Here is a 21,743-nt window from a genome sequence, read left to right on the forward strand (position 1 = left end):
CGTTGATTATATGAGTAATTTCTGGGAAATTGACCATTTCCCGACTACACAAGCTAGAACGGTGATCACTAAGCTTAAGCACCATTTTGTACGACATGGGATACCAGATAAGGTGGTCACTGATAATGGACCACAGTTTAGTAGTCAAGAATTCTCCACCTTTGCAAGAAAGTGGTGTTTTGCACATACATCCGTCAGTCCTTACAATAGCAACACAAATGGAAAAGTAGAATCTGCTGTAAAGATGGCAAAGAACCTTTTCCGGAAATCAATGGAAGATAAGGCTGACCCATACCTAGCGATGCTGGATCACAGGAATACGCCAGCCAAGGGTCACTTTTCACCTGCGCAGAAGCTAATGTCAAGAAGAACAAAGACACTTCTTCCAACCAGAGAGGACCTACTCAGACCAGAACTCTACAAAAATCTAAGCAAAACAGTTAAGTGGGACAGCAGAAAGCAAAAGCATTATTTCAACCGGAAAGTAAAACCACTTCAGCCAGTGCAACATGGAGATGTGGTACGTATTAAACCACAAATAAAAGGTCAGCGAGAGTGGAAGAAGGCAGTTGTGTGGCAGAGAATGGATGAGAGGTCATACGATGTCAAAGTTGATGAGGAGTTGCTCCAACGTAATAGAGTGGATTTTAAAAAACAGCAGAAGCACTTCCATCACCATCATTGATCCCTCAGTCATACCAAAGGCCTAGCGAGGAGGCACCAATAACTGAACTGCTAAGTACAGAAGGGGTTTATAATTCGCAAACACCTTGGCTCGAAAGTAATAGAAGAGAAGGAATGAGGCCGGCGACACCATTCCCAGCAAACCAAAATACTGAAGGAATGAGGATGACACGTTCAGGGAGACTAGTAAGGAATCCAGCTAGATTCAAAGACTATACAAACTAATTGAGTCCAAGTGAAAAGGGCAGAATAATCCCTGTTAGGCTGGAGGGTAGTCAGCCCAGTGAAAGCCTAGGTCACAAGGACAAATCATTGTTTTGTTTTTGTATTTCTGTTATTTTGTGTTTTTGTTAGTGGATCTTTTTTCTTTGTTGTTGTCTTAAAAGGGGAAAGATGTTGCATGAGGAACTAATCTCAGGGTACACCGCTAGAGTAATGTCCCTTGGCGGTGACGGACCTGTATTGAAGATGATGGCGTGAGAATAAATAAGATGCCTCTAAACCACGTGTACGTGTGTTGTTTTCATTAATGGGAATCCGCATGTAAAGATAATGAAACAGTCCCTTTCGTTATATGTCTGTTGTAAAAATGCATGTTAGTGGAAATGTATTATTTTATTTAAACAAAAAATACCTTTACTAAAGTTATGATTTTCAGTAGTAAATAAAAAACCCAAGAATTTATTTTTGCTTTTTTTATATAAATAAAGCATCGTAATTTGTAATAATAAAAATAAAATAAAATAATTTTTATAGGAACATTACGAAAAAAGCCCTATAAATCCGTATGAATGAATTCTGTATAACTTGAAGAAAAATGAATTTCTCGAACTACCGATATTACCATTGAATTAAGCATCGCTTATTTAATATTTTCACACAAAAAAATTATAATTGCAAAAAATATTTCTACATTTTTTTTTTTGAATTACGGGTTTTGCATAATTTTTATAAGCAAGATTTTAATAATTTCCTTACTCGCAAGAATGTGAAACTTTCGGCGTAACATAATTTTTATATAATATTGAACAATAATTAAAAAAAAAATTAATTTAACAACAGGAATATAGAAAAATAATTAAATTAAAAAATACAAAAATTAATACAAATGTTCAGAAAAGAAATGTGCAGATGCGTGACTGGAGGGGAAAAAAAAAAGAACTTGCTCTCTTTTAAAATTATATGAAGTCATTGTCACAGTCTTTCGAATGTCTGAAATTTTGGGCCTTCATAATTTTCGTGTTTACAAAATTTTAGTTTGTTGCATTTTGCAAACGACAGAATCACTCGGTTTTCGGATAATTAATTTATGTTTTGTACAAACAATGTGTGTGTGTGTGTGTGTGTGTGTTTGTGTGTGTGTGTGTGTGTGTGTTTTTAATTAATTCAATATCTTAGGACTTTACTTCACTAATTATCTTTGAAATAGACCCAGAAAACTAATATTTATCTTTTAAAGGATTTTTACAATCAATTTATTTAACTTCAAAATTTAGCTGAATTGGTTAGCTCGCCGTGAAAACATTTTTCATAACTTTTTTTTTCATGTGTACAAATACTTTTTTTCTTTTGGAAATTAAGTTTAGTCCTTAATCTTTCAAACACAATCAAAAAGTAGTCGAAAACCTACAAAAAATTATGATAAATCGGCTTTACAAAACTAGGTCCCCCATTTTTGCCTGTACCTAGTATCTGTTGTTATAATTTTTATACCACTAGACATTACACGAGTTGGGCACATATATATAATATATGTACTCGTCCATGTAATACACAACCCCCAACAATACAACATTTTCCTTCTAGTGGCGTATAGATCCCCCCACTACACAACAGTAATATAGCATCCATGTAATTATATAAATTATCTATATGAAAGGAGTGCAACGATTGGTTGGATTCGTGAATTACCTGGCAAAATTTCTACCACACATATCTGATGTGACGGCCCCAATTCGAAATTTAGTGAAGGCAGATGTGCCATGGACATGGTCCCAAATCCATGAAGAGGCTTTTGGGAAAATTAAAGAGTTAGTGAGTGAGGCACCAGTGTTGAGGTACTATGACCCCAACAATCTTTGGTCATCCAATGCGATGCAAGTGAGAAGGGCATGGGGGCTGCACTACTACAAGAAAGTCAACCCCTAGCCTATACCAGCCGTGCACTGACCGACACAGAAACTCGGTATGCACAGATTGAAAAGGAACTACTAGCAGTAGTCTACGCATGTGAACGGTTTCATCAATATACGTTTGGTCGACAGATAACAGTGCTAACCGATCATAAGCCACTGGAGGCGATTATGAAAAAAGAATTGGTGAAATGCTCAAAACAACTTCAAAACATGCTGATGCGACTACAGGCTTACGATGCTACAGTTCTGTACCATCCAGGTAAGAAAATGTTCCTTGCAGACACGCTATCAAGAGCATACATTTATGCATTGAGCAGTGAAGATATGGACGATGAAGATGATGTCAAGGAAGCAGAATATATTCCTGTAACAGAGAGAAGGCTGCTTGAACTGCGCTCAGCCACGAAGGAAGACAGAAGCATGCAGCAGTTACAGCAAGTAATTCTGGAAGGATGGCCAGAAGAAAAAATACATCTTCACCCATAGGTGAGACCATATTTTAACATGCGGAATGAAATGACGGTGCAAGATGGTTTAATTTTCAGAGGAAACCGGGTAGTGGTTTCACTGACACAGCGGGCGGTGTTGAAAGAAAAGCTGCATTCCACATACCTGGGAGTAGAAGGATGTTGCAGAAGAGCAAGAGAATGCTTGTATTGGCCAAATATGAACAGTGACATCAAAGACTATGTGTCAAAGTGCCCCACATGTAGAAAATATGAAGTGGCCAACCCGGCAGAACCATTAATGGTCCATGAAGTTCCTGACAGACCCTGGGCGAAAGTGGGAGTAGATCTCTTTAAGTTTGCAGATAGAGACTATCTGTGCACAGTTTATTATATGAGCAATTTCTAGGAAATCGATCATCTTCTCAATACACAAGCAAAGACAGTGATAACTAAACTTAAACACCATTTTGCACAACATGGAATACCAGATCAGGTCGTAACTGATAATGGGCCTCAGTTTAGTAGCCAGGAATTTTCTACCTTTGCAAAAAAGTGGTGTTTTACACATACACCTGTCAGTCCATACAATAGCAAGGCAAATGGCAAAGTGGAATCTGTGGTAAATATGGCAAAGAACCTTTTCCGGAAAGCAATGGACGATAAGGCTGATCCATACCTAGCAATGTTGGATCACAGGAATACACCAGCCAAAGGTCTCTTATCACCAGCTCAGAAGCTGATGTCAAGGAGAACAAAAACACTTCTCCCAACCAGGGAGGATTTACTCAAGCCAGAATTGCCCAAAAATCTGAGAAAATCAGTGAAGCAAGACCGCAGGAGGCAAGAACATTCTTTCAACCACAAAGTAAAACCACTTAAACCATTGTATCCTGGAGATGTAGTACGGATGAAACCACACATAAATGGTCAAAAAGAGTGGAGGAAAGCTGTTGTATGGAGGAGACTGGATGAGCGATCATACCTGGCTGTTATATAGGTAGATAATTGCATCAGGAGTGAGATATCTACTGGAGCAGTAGAAGGATCCTTCAAGTCCAATGTAAACAAGTTTCCAGCGACCTTGGCAATGGATTTGATGTATGCGTTCCATTTTAGACTGGGAGTAAAGATCAAGCCCAGAAGCTTGTATGTCATTATCGAGGATGTCAATAGATTGAATAAGACATAACGACAGATCAGCTTCTATAAAAATGGCGTCTTTATTTACATCTGACAAACATGAGTACACTGGTGTACTCCAGCCGGTGAAAACTCTTGTTCAGTACCTCATGCAACATCTTCCCTTTTCTCAATAATAAAAACAGAAGATAAAGACAAAAAAAACAACAAAAAAAACACAACAAAAAGTCTGATAAGAATTAAAACAGTCTATAAAACACAGTGATCTAGGCATTCCTTGGGCTGACTACCCTCCTACCTAACAGGGATTATTCTGCCCTTTCACTTATGTTGTGAAATCCTTGAATCTCACAGGGTCTCTTATTATTCTTCCTGACCGTGTTGTCCGCAACCTTTCCGGACTTGGTTTTGTTGGGGATGGGGTCGGGTTGAGGTTTTCTCTTATTTCACCTTCATATTGAGGTGGTTCTGAGTTACATATCTCTTTTGTACTCTGCCCTGTATTCTTGGGTAACTCGCTCTGCACTTCATATGGCTGGTGTATTCCTGATGTGAGTGGGGGTGTCTCTGCAGTTTTCTTCAAATCTACTCTATTCCGTCGATATAAGTCACCATCCACTTTTACATGGTATGATCGCTCATCCAGTCTCCTCCATACAACAGCTTTCCTCCACTCTTTTTGACCATTTATGTGTGGTTTCATCCGTACTACATCTCCAGGATACAATGGTTTAAGTGGTTTTACTTTGTGGTTGAAAGAATGTTCTTGCCTCCTGCGGTCTTGCTTCACTGATTTTCTCAGATTTTTGGGCAATTCTGGCTTGAGTAAATCCTCCCTGGTTGGGAGAAGTGTTTTTGTTCTCCTTGACATCAGCTTCTGAGCTGGTGATAAGAGACCTTTGGCTGGTGTATTCCTGTGATCCAACATTGCTAGGTATGGATCAGCCTTATCGTCCATTGCTTTCCGGAAAAGGTTCTTTGCCATATTTACCACAGATTCCACTTTGCCATTTGCCTTGCTATTGTATGGACTGACAGGTGTATGTGTAAAACACCACTTTTTTGCAAAGGTAGAAAATTCCTGGCTACTAAACTGAGGCCCATTATCAGTTACGACCTGATCTGGTATTCCATGTTGTGCAAAATGGTGTTTAAGTTTAGTTATCACTGTCTTTGCTTGTGTATTGAGAAGATGATCGATTTCCTAGAAATTGCTCATATAATAAACTGTGCACAGATAGTCTCTATCTGCAAACTTAAAGAGATCTACTCCCACTTTCGCCCAGGGTCTGTCAGGAACTTCATGGACCATTAATGGTTCTGCCGGGTTGGCCACTTCATATTTTCTACATGTGGGGCACTTTGACACATAGTCTTTGATGTCACTGTTCATATTTGGCCAATACAAGCATTCTCTTGCTCTTCTGCAACATCCTTCTACTCCCAGGTGTGTGGAATGCAGCTTTTCTTTCAACACCGCCCGCTGTGTCAGTGGAACCACTACCCGGTTTCCTCTGAAAATTAAACCATCTTGCACCGTCATTTCATTCCGCATGTTAAAATATGGTCTCACCTATGGGTGAAGATGTATTTTTTCTTCTGGCCATCCTTCCAGAATTACTTGCTGTAACTGCTGCATGCTTCTGTCTTCCTTCGTGGCTGAGCGCAGTTCAAGCAGCCTTCTCTCTGTTACAGGAATATATTCTGCTTCCTTGACATCATCTTCATCGTCCATATCTTCACTGCTCAATGCATAAATGTATGCTCTTGATAGCGTGTCTGCAAGGAACATTTTCTTACCTGGATGGTACAGAACTGTAGCATCGTAAGCCTGTAGTCGCATCAGCATGTTTTGAAGTTGTTTTGAGCATTTCACCAATTCTTTTTTCATAATCGTCTCCAGTGGCTTATGATCGGTTAGCACTGTTATCTGTCGACCAAACGTATATTGATGAAACCGTTCACATGCGTAGACTACTGCTAGTAGTTCCTTTTCAATCTGTGCATACCGAGTTTCTGTGTCGGTCAGTGCACGGCTGGTATAGGCTAGGGGTTGACTTTCTTGTAGTAGTGCAGCCCCCATGCCCTTCTCACTTGCATCGCATTGAATGACCAAAGATTTGTTGGGGTCATAGTACCTCAACACTGGTGCCTCACTCACTAACTCTTTAATTTTCCCAAAAGCCTCTTCATGGATTTGGGACCATGTCCATGGCACATCTGCCTTCACTAAATTTCGAATTGGGGCCATCACATCAGATATGTGTGGTAGAAATTTTGCCAGGTAATTCACGAATCCAACCAATTGTTGCACTCCTTTCACATCTGTTGAACACGGCATCTCTTTTATGGCTCTTACCTTCCCAGGATCAGGAAGTAAACCATCACTGGTTATTATGTGTCCCAGGAAAGATATAGACGTTTGTCGTAAGTTCAATTTTCCAGCATTCAATCGCATCCCGCGATCACGACATCTCTGCAACAGTTTCCTGAGTTTTAGGTCATGATCAATTGTTGCTTCTTCCATCGTTTTACCCTTCCCAATCACCAGAAGATCATCCGCTTTGTTAACCACCCCCTCTAAATCGGACACATTGTTAAAAAGGGTCTTTTGAAATATCTCTGGAGCTGGAGAAATACCGAAAGGTAAAATCTTCCACCGGAACCTACCGTATAGTGTAGCAAATGTTGTTAAGCGACTGCTGACTTTGTCTAATTTTACATGCCAGAATCCATCTCGTAGATCCAGGGTAGAAAATCCTTGCTGTCAGCCAGTTCTGGTAGTAAATCATCCAGTGTAGGTAACTGAAAATGTTCCCTCTTCAGAGCCTTATTCAGTGGTCTTGGGTCTATACATATTCGCAGGCTTCCATTTTTCTTAGTTACCAGTGCTAAAGCACTTACCCATGATGTTGGGTCGCTCACTGGTTCAATAACATTCTTCTTAACCAGTTTTTCCAACTCGACTTTTAGCTTGTCTTTAAGTGCCACTGGTATTCTCCGTGTTGCTGCAAAATTTGGTGTTACTCCTGGATCCACCTGGAAATGTACCTCTCCTGGTAATTGACCCAATTCTTCCTTGAATATATCTCTGAAGCCATTGATAATGCTGTCCGAGTACTGGGTGCTGGATTCATTCATTTGGGAAACTTTAGCGACCATTTTGAATTTGTCGTTATTGATTGTGACGAGTTCCATTTTCTGGATTGCATTTGCTCCCAGTAAGGGATGGAAATCCTCTTTCACAATGACAAACTTAACTGCATATTTCTGTCCAGTTTTGGGGTTTATCATTTTAACTCGACACTCTCCTAACGGCTTCACTTCTGCTCCATTCCACATGACAAGGGTCTTATTTGAATGTTCCAGTGTTTTTCCAATCACGTGTTTCACATTCAATATGTTCACAGACGCACCACTATCGAGCTGAAAAGCAATTGGTTTTCCTTTCACCATCATTTCCGCCTTTATCACCTCTTGACTCACAGCATTCACCTTTTCCTTAATCGTTATGTTGTCTACCTGTCCATAGTCTGAACTACTACTGTCGTTTTCCTGGTCCTCATATTGGGTTTTGACAGCCTGCACCTTCTTTTTCCTTGATACTTTGCATTTCGCAGCAAAGTGGTTTTTCCCATTACATTGATAACAGGTCTTGCCAAATGCAGGACATAACTCTTTTCTCGGTCCATGCCGCAGTGCACACGCCCAGCAATCTCTGTCAGTTTGTGCCAATGTCTTTCTCCTCGGTTTAAAATCAACCTTATTCACTCCTTCAGGCCTTACGATTCTGGACTGGACCGTGGCATTTTCAGACAGCTTACAAATGTCAATACATTTTTGTAAGTCTAACTGTCTTATTTTCAATAATTCAGCTTGTGTCTGGGGGTTGTGTATTCCCAGCACTACCTGATCTCTGAGTACTGATGAAACGCAATTGTCACAAAAATTGCATGTTTTTACTAACATCCGAAGTGCCGTAATAAAGGATTCCACAGTCTCTGATCCTCCTTGCTTTCTAGAATGAAATACGTAACGCTCGTAGGTTTCATTCGTTTCCCCATTAGCGTATTTATCGAATGCATGAATAATTTCGGTGGGTGTTCTTTCATCCTCAGGTGTTAGAAATTGAAATCCGTAGTAAACTTTCAATGTGTCATCTCCCAACGTGTGAAGCAAAAGTGCCGTTTGATATTGTAATGACTGTCTTGTCAAACACGTAATAATGGCGTAGTTATGCCATTTCAGTTTAAACAACTTCCAGTTCGCCGATACATTATCTTCCATACATAAGGGCGCTGGTGGTCTTATGCCAGCCACTGGTCTGTTTGTTTCTTCCATGCTTCCTTCCGACATTTTTTTTTTTTTTTCTCCACGTGACGTACGTACGAATTACAATTTTAAACAAGAACAATAAAGTTACTTATCTGTTTCTGCAAATAACTTTCCGCTTCTTATCCTTTTGTACATCTTACTTAGACATATCTTTATCCCACTCGCGGCCACCATGTGTCATTATCGAGGATGTCAATAGATTGAATAAGACATAACGACAGATCAGCTTCTATAAAAATGGCGTCTTTATTTACATCTGACAAACATGAGTACACCGGTAAGGGGGCGTAACTCCAGCCAGTGAAAACTCTTGTTCAGTCCCTGATGCAACAGCTTGTCAAAACATGGAACCTCCCCAAGACGAGAGTCATTCATTTCAATTGATGCCAGATGGGCTTCAGAGCGTTGATGATGTAAAGATAGAAGCTTGGTTTTGGATGCATTAAAAGTTACATTCTTTATTACTTTTTTACAGTGGTTGCTGATGGTCCTGAAAGCGGCTTTAGTTTCAGTACATCTATTATGTTGGAAGAAATGGAAAAAGTGATTTTTATGTGCAATGGTAGCAGCATATTCTGGAGAGAACCACAGTTGGTTGTTAGGTTTTTACTTGAACTTTTTCGAGGGTATGAAATTGTCTATACTTACAATTAACCATTCTGTCAGGTCTGATACTATAAAGGACACATTCTTTTTAAACATGGAACGCAGAGGTAGATCTGATATAAATGTACAAAAGCTATCCCAGTCAGCTATAGACTACCGATATACTGTATGATGGAGAGGTATGTCTGAGGACCTATTACATTTCGTTTTTATCTTAACTGATACAACAGAGTGGTTAGAAGATTCCAGTGAAGACAGAACAGAAGATGAACATAGCTCAGGGCAAGTTGTGAGAAAAAGCTTTAGGAGACTTGCATTGAAGTCTCCACAGACGTGAATGTTTGCTGAAGGATGATCAGACAGGATGTGATCAATTTTCTCAGATATACTTTTTCTTTTCTTTTTTTTTCTTTTTTTACATAGGCATCACCACTTATCAAGGCCAAGAGGCCACTAGAGGATAAGGGTTAAAGAGTGTGCAGTAGAAATTGTACAATATAGTAACCGTTAGTAATGGAGATTCGATAAATTTGTTAACTTATATGAAACAGCTCATCAAAAACTTGTTTACATTAGACTTGAAAACAACCATATTGTAGTCAGCTGGAAAGCAGAAAAATGGAAGACAATTCCATAGACGTGCAGTTCTAAGAAAGAAGCTTTGCTCATGGAATCTACGCTTAGGTTTAGGCACAGATAAAGAGTGGAGGAAACTAGTGATAGTGTTTTCTGCTAGACGGATGTTTCTTGTGAAAGTTTGGCGAGAGGGGTGCATAGAATGGAGCTCAGCCGAGCACCTGCCATGAAAATAGCGATAAAGCAGAGACAAACTTGCAACATCTCTTCTGTGAGAAAGAGGTTGCAGGGAAGAGAAAAGGACATCTCCCACAAGGCTATGAAGTCTTTTTTGAACTCTATCAAGGCAGGATGTCTAGCAGCTCCTGCCCAGACGTACCTGGCTCTTATATAGATAGAGAATTGCATCAGCAGTGAGATATCTACTGGATCGATAGAAGGATCCAAGCATTTTTCCAGCAGCCTTGGCAACGGATTTAATGTATGTGTTCCATTTAAGATCAGGAGTAAAGGTCAAGCCCAGAAGCTTGTCAAAACATGAGGCCTCCCCAAGACGAGAGCCATTCATTTCAATTGATGCCAGATGGGGATCAGAGCGTTGATGATGTAAAGATAAAAGCTTGGTTTTAGATGCATTAAAAGTTACAAGCCACCTCTTTCCCCATTGTACCACTTGCTCAAGATCAGAGGAGAGAGAATCAGAGAGAACTTGGTCGTTTACGGTCTAAGATGTGCTACCATAAATAGTAGTGTCATCAGCATAGATGTCTACGAATGCTGTAAGGATGTAATTTGGAAGATCATTAATATAGATCAGGAAGAGAGTTGGGCCCAGGATGGACCCCTGAGGGACTCCAGCATTAATACTAAGAGCTTCTTATAGTAATTCCACTGTTGTGGGGCGATAGAGTGCAAATATAACCGCAGTAGTGTGAGCAAGTGCAACTCGGAAGCACATATAAGGTAAATTAGGATCTTCTCTGGAGATGCCCCTACCACATGGAAAGCCGTCTTTAATGTAGGCACATATCCCATGCCCATGGCGATCTTGGGGATCGTATTTAGAAGTTAAGTTAGACTATCCTTTAATTACAAACTCATCTAGAGAAATACTCGGTCCAATGCCAGTTTCGCTAAGGGATAATAGGTCTGGTTTAGTCTTCTGTAATAGAGTTTGAACCTCTGGAAGGTTGGAACAGACTCCTCAATAAATTTCTATATTAAATGTTGAAACTTGTCTTCATATTGCTAATTACTGACACCTTTTATTTTATTATTTTGAGAGTTATTTATCTATGTTCACACCACGGCTGTGAAACCAGGCATCAGTGAATATGGATCAATCCTTTACAAAGCAAAGATCGCGTGGCGATTGGGATTATTTTCTGGTATTGTAGATATTTCCTTTTTCCAATATTATCATGTTTGCCGATAAGGTATTACATTGAATAGTCAAGAACAAGCACTTGAAAGTCCATACTTTAAATATTCCTTGATTAAGTGGTCACGTGTAGAATGGTAGAGTATATAAAGAAACTCAAAAATTTGAAGCAAACTTGGCTTGGAGAAGTTCAAAAAATATTGCCAAAAAATGTATTCTAGCATGCATCTAATGTTTCAAATATGCTTGAATAATCACGAGATATAAATCCACCGAATGTTGAGGGTTTATTTAAACATCATAATTAATGCTCTTATTTTCATTATATTTGGCAAGCCAAGGGCTCTTTATGACAAACCTGCCGAAATTTTACACAAAAGTTTTGTAATCTATAAGTGTTTATAATTATTATTAGTAGTAGTTACTAATTCTGAGCGGTCTGTGGCACACTATTATTGTTTTAGTAGTAGTAGTAGTAGTAGTAGTAGTAGTAGCCTCTTTCCTCCATCCTGCACCTCGAGGATGCATGTCGAATTTAGTGCAATTTTGTCAAATACTTTTGGCGTTTATGGCAAGCAGGCAAAAAATCTGCAAATATATAATCTTGATATTTTCCCTAACAACATCTATGTCATACGTATTTATATTTGAAGTGCCCTCCTCTGCATAAAAATTTTATGATGTCCTTAGATAAACTATCATAACATGTAACCCTTCATACAAATCTTCAAAGCTATTATTATGAAAATAAAATACTTATAAATACAGAAACAGCTACGAGATTATCTGTGCCTAAACCTAAACGTAGATTCCATGAACAAAGCTTCTTTCTTAGAACTGCACGCCTGTGGAATTGTCTTCCGTTTTCCTGCTTTCTGGCTGACTACAATATGGTTGTCTTCAAGCCTAACGTAAATAAGTTCTTGATGAACCGTTCCATATAAGTTATCAAATTTACCAAATTTTCATTACTAATGATTACTATATTGTCCAATTTCTACTGTACACTCTTTAACCCTTATCCTTGAGTGGCCTCTTGGCCTTGATAATGTGGTGATGCCTATGTAAAAAAAAGAAAAAAAAAGAGATTAACAATTTTAAAATCACATTTAAAATCAAATATAACACCTACAACTAAAAAAAGAGCTGTTTAGATAATATAAATTAATATTATTTGATCAGAATATCATAGTGTGTGTATGCAGAAAGAAGCATTAAAACATAAGCACCATATTAAAAGATAAAACAGATTTTAATCTGACATCATCAAAATAATGGCTCATCTAAAGCGATTTATGTAATCTCTTTTCAACGATTAATTTGAACTCCAATTCAATGTTTTCCTTTGCCAATCGAAATCAATTTGTTAGTAGTTCATCAAACTTGGCTTAAAGATTATCGCTAAAATCATAAAAGAACTATATTTCCTAAATTATTTAATGAATTATACTACACTTAATGCTTCGTTTGTGTGTGTTTTTGGTCGGTGGTGGTGGTGGTGGTGATGATGATGATGATGATGATGATGATGATGATGATTAAACCTTCTTTTCAGCTGTTGTTTAACAAATGTTAAATTTACCTTATTCCTTCATGACTGCAAATAATTTGTGTTTGTCTTAAAATATAATATTTTACAAAGAAAAGTTAGTTGGAGATGCATGTAAAATTCAACAAAGATGATATTTTGGTACTTCTTGAAACGTTCCTTAGCATGTATACATGTTTGGGTGTCTTTCTTTCAGTAGGTGTAACGGTAGTTTAGAATTCATGAATTCACATTTACATGTTTTTATTTTAAATATTCATGTTGTACGTGATTGTACAGATATCACAGAACAATTAATCTAATTGCGTCCAATTTCTTACAGAGAGAAAGTGAAAAGGAAAGAAGAGGAAGAAATAAGTCGAAAAAAAAGAAGAAAATTTATACAATATTTTAATAAATAATTGCTTAATATTATTCATTCTTAACGTCATAATTGTATTTTCATTGAAAACCATTCAAAATGTGAGTAAAAGCGAGAAAAATATTTAAATGGAATTCAAAGAAACTCTCCCTCTCCGCCTCCTCCTCCTACTTCCAAATGACACTTTGAATGACCGGGTGGCTGTTCCATGTTTAATGTAAAGAATGTTGTCTAGAATTATAGCAATAATAATTCTTCTATTTAAAGGTTTGCTTTAATAAATTTATATATATATATATATATATATATATATATATATATATATATATATATATATATATATATATATATATATATGCTCAAATAAGTTAAATCTTTTTGGATTTTAAAGATCCATTGCTCTTTCTGCTTCTCGTAAAGTCAATTGTTTTTATTGCTACAAACATTTCCTCACAAAATCTACTATCAAACCTTCTATGGTGTGCTCTTGTCATATTTCTTACTCTTTGCATCCTCTATCTCACAGACATGATATTACTAATCTCAGTTTTTTCTATAAATATTATTATGACATGTGTTCTTTGTTATGATGTGATGTGTAGCGTTAGTACGCATGTGCCGTATAGAATTAAAAATAACGTTGGAAATTGGCGTGTTCGTTCGTTCTGTTTGTAGTTCGTTTGCTATGCATCCCTACTGGTTGTATTTTATGTTAAATAAAACCTTTTTTCTCATTTAAAAAGGTCTTCATTTTTATTACAATTTATTCAACATAAAAAAATAGTAACAACGGATATGATTTTGAGACCTAGTAAATTTGAAGGATTATCGGAAACAACCACTGACGAATGGAACCACTAGTATCGTACCCTCGTCAATTGTATTGACTCTCTGACAGCTGTTCATCCTGAAAAGCCGCCGAATAAGCTAAATATACTTATTAACTATAGATCGCCTAAAGTCTATTTCCTGACATCAAACTGTATAACATTCGAGAAAGCTATTAGTATTCTTCAATCTACTTACGTCAAACCAGTTAATTCTGTTTTTGCTCGTCACCAACTCGCTACTAGAAAACAGCAACCAGATGAATCTATTGATCAGTTCCTCTTAACTTCAAAAAATCAAAAGATTGTAAGTTCGAAGACATCACTGCTTCTCAGCATGCTGAACTAGCTATAAAGGATGCCTTTATCACAGATCTCATTTCCTCAACTAGACAAAGACCACTAGAAAGCTGTGAAATTAATTTGGATAATGCAGTAACAACCGCAAGAAGTTTCGAAATGGCTCAACACAATGCAGTGGCTTATGACACTTCGTCAGTTGTAGCAAAAATATCAATGTATCCAGAAGAATCTAAAAATAATCCTACGTCTGAATTAACTAAAGAATGTGCTGCTTTTTTTAGAACTAATGAAGCAGTTCACTATGACAAATGTAAATTCTGTGGGTGTGAAAATCATTCTCAAAACTATTTCCCTGCTAGGAATGCTGACTGTCTTACATATGAAAAGAGAGGCCATTTCTCTAAAGTCTGTCGATCTAAAAGAAAGCAGACACCTCCTAATATAAGAACTAGATCTGCTTATATTGTTTTCACAGCGTCATCTCAATGTACACCTCGTTCACAATATTCTATTGTAAAGGCAACAATAAACTGCACTTGTCTGAAAGCTATGGTAGAAAGCGGACGCACTCATAATTTCATAAAAATGAACATCGTGAGATCACTCAGCCTTCGTATACTACCTTCCAGTTACATAGTAAGTATGGCTTCTTCAAACCTTACAAGCAAAACCCAAGGTTACTGTGTTGCATCTATCGCAATTAATGGACAAATGTATCCTAATATGCGTTTGTCTATTTTAGCCAACATGTGTACTATTATACTTGGACAAGAATTCATGCAACTACATAACCGTGTAGAATTCCTTTTTAATGGAAAAATACCTCCCTTACAAATCTGTAACATCGCACAGATGAAAATAGAGCCACCTGCTCTTTTTGCCATCAAATAACTGTAAACCAATTGCAACAAAAGGTATGAATTACTCTGCATCTGATCATGAATTTATTCGGAATGAAGTACAAAAACTCTTAAAAGAAGGAATCATAACTAAATCTAATCCCCCATGAAGAACCCAAGTCTTGGTAATCCACAATGAAAGGCAAAAGCGTCGCATGGTCATTGACTATTCTGCTACTATTAATCGATATACATTTCTTGATGCTTTTTCACTCCCCAAAATCTCAAATACGCCAACTATCGCAATATAAAATTTTTAATAAATTAGATTTGAATTCTGCATATTACCAATGCCCTATTCATAAAGATGAAAGAATTTATGCAGCATTAGAAGCTGACGGAGGCCTATACAAATTTTCTCGGTTAACAAACTCGGTAGCTATGTTCCAACGTATTATGCACAATATAATCCAAAGAACACGAACTCAAAGGCATCTTTGCCTACATAGATGACATTGTCATCAGAGGAAAAACTTATAAAGAATTGGACGTAAATATGAAAGCATTTGAAAAAGTTGTCAATCGTTTTAATCTGCAACTGAACTCTGAAAAATGTGAATATGGTATAACCAAACTCAAGTTTTTAGGGCACGTATTGGAAAATGGAACAATCAGTTCTGATCCAGGCAGACACATACCACTAAAAGAATTACCAATTCCGAACTGTAGCCTTAGGTCTCTTCTCATACTGTTCACTATGGGTAGAGAATTTCTCTGATCAAATTTCACCTTTGTTAAATAATACATCATTTCCTATTCCTAATCTCAAAAATCAATTATTTCAGGCAATAAAAGATAAAATTTGTAAGACTTCAGTTGCAGCCATTGAGGATGAAGCCCCATTCACAATAGAAACTGATGCATCTGCAACAGCATTAGCAGCTTACCTTTCTCAAAATGGACGTCCAGTAGCGTATTTTTCCAGGACCCTGGCGCAGTCGGAGTGTTGACACTCAGCAGTAGAACATGAATCAGCAGCCATTATTGAATCTGTGCGTAAATGGCGTGATCTCTTACTTGGTTGACATTTTACCATCATTACTGACCAATAGGCCGCTTCATATATGTTCAACACTAAGACACCAAACCGCATTAAAAATGATAATCTACTTTGATGAAGACTTGAACTTTCCAGCTATTCTTATGATATAGTATTTGGACCAGGTTCTCTTAATAGCTCTACAGATACTCCTTCATCGTTCATGCCCTACTTTATGCTCATTATCACTAAAAGATCTGCACGCAGTGCTCTGTCATCCAGGAATATTGAGGCTGAATCATTTTGTGAGAGAAGAATCTACTATTCTCTATGGAAGATGTTAAATGTACCTGTGCTGAATGTCAAATATGTGCTGAACTAAAACCAAGATTCTCCAACCCCTTCCCCCGGTCATTTAATCCATTCTCACTCTCCCTTTGAACGCCTTTCAATAAATTTCATGGGTCCAAAACCATCTACGAATAATTGCAAATATTCGTGATCGTAGATGAATAATCACATTATCCTTTTGTTTATCCATGCCAAGATATATCAACAAAAACTGTCATAAAATATCTCCAGAATCTATTTACCTTCTTTGGTTGATTAGATTCCATCCATAGTGATCGAGGAAGTCAGTTCATTTCAGGTAAACTAAAAGAGTTTCTCTGGCAACATGGAGTTGTGATTACCAATTCAACTCCATATCATCCAATCAGCAATGGACAATGCGAGAGAGTAAATGATATCATTTGGAAAACGATTAAACTCGCCCTCAAGACCAAGCAACTGGATGATTGCCATTGGCAAGAAGTACTTAACATTGCTTTGCACTCTATTCGATCTCTCCTTTGTACAGCAACTAACACAACTCCACATGAGAGAATGTTCAATTTTTCAAGAAGGTCGGGTACTGGATACACTCTCCCTAAGTGGTTGCAAGAAGGCCCAGCTCTCTTTAGAAAGTTTGTCCGTCAACACAAGTCTGACCTCTTAGTGGAACCAGTAGAAATAATATCTGCAACTCCCAATTCTGCCAGAATCCTTTTTCCCTGACGGCCATCAGTCAACAGTCTTGACAGAAAATCTAGCTCCCACTCCTGCCACTGATCCATCCTTTACAAACCTGGAATGTCTCGTCTTCACTGATCATTGTGAACTACCAGATTCTACCCCATCAAATCTGAATCGAGTGTGACTGATCAACAGGAACCCTCTAAGAATAATGCCACACCAAATGGTGAATCTTTCTCTTCAGTCGACAAAATGAAGTGTCCAAAAATAGAAGTCAGACTCAAAGAAGGACACTTTGAGATTTCTTCCAGTATCAACAAAACAGGGAAGGAAGATCATCCGTAACCCGAAATTTAAATAAAAATGTGATGGAGAGTGTTATGATGTGATGTGTAGCGTTAGTATGCATGTGCCGTATAAACTTAAAAATAATGTTGGAAATTCGTTAGTTCTATTTGTCGTTTGTTTGTTATGCATTCCTACTGGTTGTATTTTATGTTGAATAAAACCTTTTTGCTCATTCAAAAAGGTCTTCATTTTTATTACTGTATGGATATGCAAAGTAAGTATAATTTACATATGAGCAGATAGCTCATATTTATGAACTGACACCAACTAGAACAGGCTGGTTGTAGAGTGCTTACTTAACGTTATACACGACATATCAATGGTGTTGTGGATATTCTCTGGTCCTTGAAGACTAGAATACATAGATATGTGCATTCATTGCTCCGCTGCTAATGCCAGAAGCAAAATGTCGAAAGACAACAAAAACAGCGGAAGGAAAAATGAAATCACCGACTTGTTCATGACTAGTGCTGGTTGTAAAGCAATTATGAAGGTTGCTGCAATGGTTTACTCGCGAGGACTAGAAGAAATGACTTTTGAAGAAATAAGTCAGATTATCAAGGGAAACATGAGGCTGAAGAAAAGACTGGTGATTGCAGAAAGGACCAAGTTTATGGCAATGAAGCAGGAAGTGGATGAACCGATAGTAAAATATTTACACCGGTTAAGAATTGTGAGCTAATACTGTGAATTCGAAAAACTATGAACAGAAGAAAAGTTAATCCAACTAAGATTAATTGCAGGTATGCATAATTCAGCACATAGATAATGGAACAGTTACAACTTACAAACATGCCCTTGAATATGTGTCTAGAATTTATACAACAGCAGGAATTAATACATACTTACAACCAAAATAAAAATAACTCCTACGAAGAAATAATGGCTGAAACGTATGCATAAAAAAAAACGAAAAGAAAAAATTGTACATGCTGTGGAAAAATTCATGAAATGAAAAAAGAAAAATGCCCAGCGTTTGGAAAAACATGTTCAAAGTGTTTAAAAAAGAATCACTTCAAAGAAGTATGTAAAACGAAAAATGTGGAAAGAATAGAGTAGAGGATGAAAATAGACACATTTTTAATGTAAAGAAAGGTAATATACAAAATGCTGGATATACGAATGGAGATACAAAATAAAAATCCAAATCAACAATTGTATTGTTGAAATACAAATGGACACTGGCAGTGAAGTGACTATAATACCCAGAAATCTGTGGAAAAAAATGGGAAAATCGTTTTAAAAAAGGTAACGTACAATTACGTCAGTTTGATGGCTCAATTATAGCAATTATGGGTTACTTTGAAGGTTCAATAAAACTTAAAGAAAAATATGAAGTAGTACCCATTATAGTTACAAATTGTTGAAAAACGCATGGACTATTGAGAAATGATGTATTCAAAAATAAATTTGAAGTTGATTAACGAGATAAAAATGGAAAAACAGGAAAATTAAAAAATTATGAAGCTAGCCTGAAATTAAAAGAAAATGTTCCCTCCTCCTACGAAGCGAGAAAAGTACCAGTGCATTTATTACCATTAGTAGTAGCTAAGTTATGAAAGTTAATAAAGGAAGACTTATTAGAACCTGGCCATTGTGGTATAAAAAAAAGACGGTGATTTGAGAATTTATGGAAATTATAAAATAGGGGTGAACCATCAAGTTTGTGCCGACTCGTACCCTATTCCGAATATGGAAGTAGCTCTACGTAAACTTGCCGGAATGAAAGTATTTTCGAAGATAGACCTAAAATCAGCTTACCACTAAATACTCATAGATGAAAATTTTAAAGAAGTGACGACCATAAACACACCTATAGGCCTGTTAAGATGGAAAAGGATGTCGTATGACATAAAAAGCACAAGTGCAATTTTTCAGAAAGCTATTGAAAAAGTAATAGGAAATGTTGAAAATATCATCTGTTATCAAGATGATATGACGATATATGTGTTGGAGATTTAAATGAAGATGATTTAAAGAAAAAAAACGGAAAATATACTGAACCGGCTAAAAGACGCTGGTATGACAGTAAATACAAAGAAGTGTGTAACCAACAGTGATGAAATATCATTTTTAGGTTACTCAATATCAAAGGAAGGGATCTCCCCAGATAAAGTACTAATAGAGAAAATTCTAAAAGTGGCTACACCAAAAAATAAAAAGAGTTGGAGTCCTTCTTCGGTTTGGTAAATTTTTATAGAAAATATGTACCAAAATATGAGTTGACAGAACCATTTGCGAAGTTAAGGAAAAAAATGTGGAATTCATTTGGTTAGAATTTAGTGGGGTAGTTGTACCCCAGCTAATTATTTATCTTTTAGAACCCTCGATAAAAAACGACAAACTCCTTTTAACCTTGAACCTTTGCAAGTCTTTATTCCACGAGATAATAGTGGTGGAGCTCGAAGTTCTTGAGTCAGGTCCACGTCGGACTGTCGGTGCTGGGCGAGGAGGAGAGGAAGGTGTGTCTTCGCTCGCGGCTCTGTGCTGACTGTTGGATGTCCCCTGCACTCTTTTTGGGGACAGTAGGATCAATGCGCCCTGCCTGTTGATTGGCCAGTCTATGGCCTAAGAACTTACAGGGAAGCATTGATCCGCCAGAGAGTATAGTTCATTGGGGGGGGGATGCTACATCACCCCCTGCTTAGGCGGAAAGCCGATAAAGAAGAAATGTAGCAGTTGTTAAGAGAGAAAAAAAAAATGTTCATAAAAGTTTGTTTTTTTTTTTATGAGAAAATGTTCTTGCTTTTCAGTGAAAAGCTGAGTTTTCATGCTAAGGATGAAGAAAAAGGATTTTATTTTATTTTTTTATAAAAGAAGAAAATGTCTTTGTGCAAAAAAAAATTTTGTGTGAGGAAAAAAAAAAATGTTTTTTTTTTTAAATTTTTTTTATATATATACAGTCTTGCACAACTTCTTTGGCCAATGCACTCTACGACCACTACGCGTGGTAGTAACGTCGTTGTCTGCATTGGGAGTACTTGCTTCAGGTGTATGTTGATGATGCATGTATGTAGGGGGAATGTGTGGCTCTTGCGTTTTCGTGTCCAGAAAGGCTTTTTTTATTCTGTCAATAGAGACAGTTTCTTTTTTACCACTGATGTCTATGGTGAAAAGTTTGTTAGTACGTGAAAGCACGCGATAAGGACCGGTATAAGGTGGAGTAAGAGGGGCTTTCACAGAGTCCTTCCTAAGGAAAACGTGAGTCCAAGACGAAATGTCCTTTGGGACCGAAGATTTTATGGTCTGTTCCCTAGTATGCATAGTTGGGAGCTTATTGAAATAAGCTCGCAGTTTGTCAACGTACAGAGCTGAATCCATTTGTGCAGACTCTGTCGGGCTCAGCATTTGACCTGGCAACGATAGAGGTGCAGCATAAACTAGTTCGGCTGGAGAGTATCCCAGGTCCTCTTTAATGGCAGCACGACAGCCTAAGAGAACAACAGGTACGTATTCGTTCCATCTCTGTTGGTCAGGATAAGCACGTAGTGCAGCTTTTAATTGGCGATGGAAGCGCTCTATCATCCCGTTCGAAGCTGGGTGATAGCTTGTCGTGCGAATACGTTGGATCCCTAGAATTCTGGAAAGTTCCTGGAATAGGTGGGATTTAAACTGTGCACCACGATCCGTGGTTACAGTGGTGGGAACTCCGTAACGCGATATCCAGCCTGATATAAGGGCTCGCGCTATGGACTCAGCCGAAATGTCTGTGAGGGGAATGGCCTCGGGCCACCGTGTGAAACGGTCTATGCAGGTCAGGAGATAAGTAAATCCCTGACTGACCGGCCATGGTCCAACCAGATCTATGTGAACATGACTAAACCGAGCGTCTGGGGTGCTGAACGCTCCTAGGGGTGCACGGATATGCTTGTTCACCTTTGACTTTTGGCAGGATACACAGGAACGTGTCCAGGCAGTGATATCACGCCTCATATTTGGCCAGAAAAATCTAGCTGTAATCAGCTTCACTGTGGCTTTGCATCCGGGGTGTGCCAGATTGTGTAGGGTGTCAAAAACAACTCTACGATGAGTCATTGGAACTAGTGGTCGAGGTGAATCCGTTGCGGTGTCACAAATGATCTGTGTGTCTGAAGTGGGCACAGGCAGGTATGCGAATTTGCAAGTTGCAAATTCAGGTGACGACGGATCCAAAGTGT

At 37.8% G+C, this 21,743-nt stretch overlaps 1 long non-coding RNA gene across 1 annotated transcript in view; it reads right to left on the reverse strand.

Moving 5' to 3' along the window:
• Nucleotides 1-21,743, reverse strand: part of LOC145284736 (uncharacterized) — an 82,418-nt gene that overhangs the window by 40,672 nt on the left and 20,003 nt on the right. The gene's annotated exons all lie outside the window — the stretch shown is intronic.

This window comes from Euprymna scolopes, chromosome 9 (assembly GCF_053919585.1).
Source record: "Euprymna scolopes isolate OS-2025 chromosome 9, ASM5391958v1, whole genome shotgun sequence".
Taxonomy (NCBI): domain Eukaryota; kingdom Metazoa; phylum Mollusca; class Cephalopoda; order Sepiida; family Sepiolidae; genus Euprymna; species Euprymna scolopes.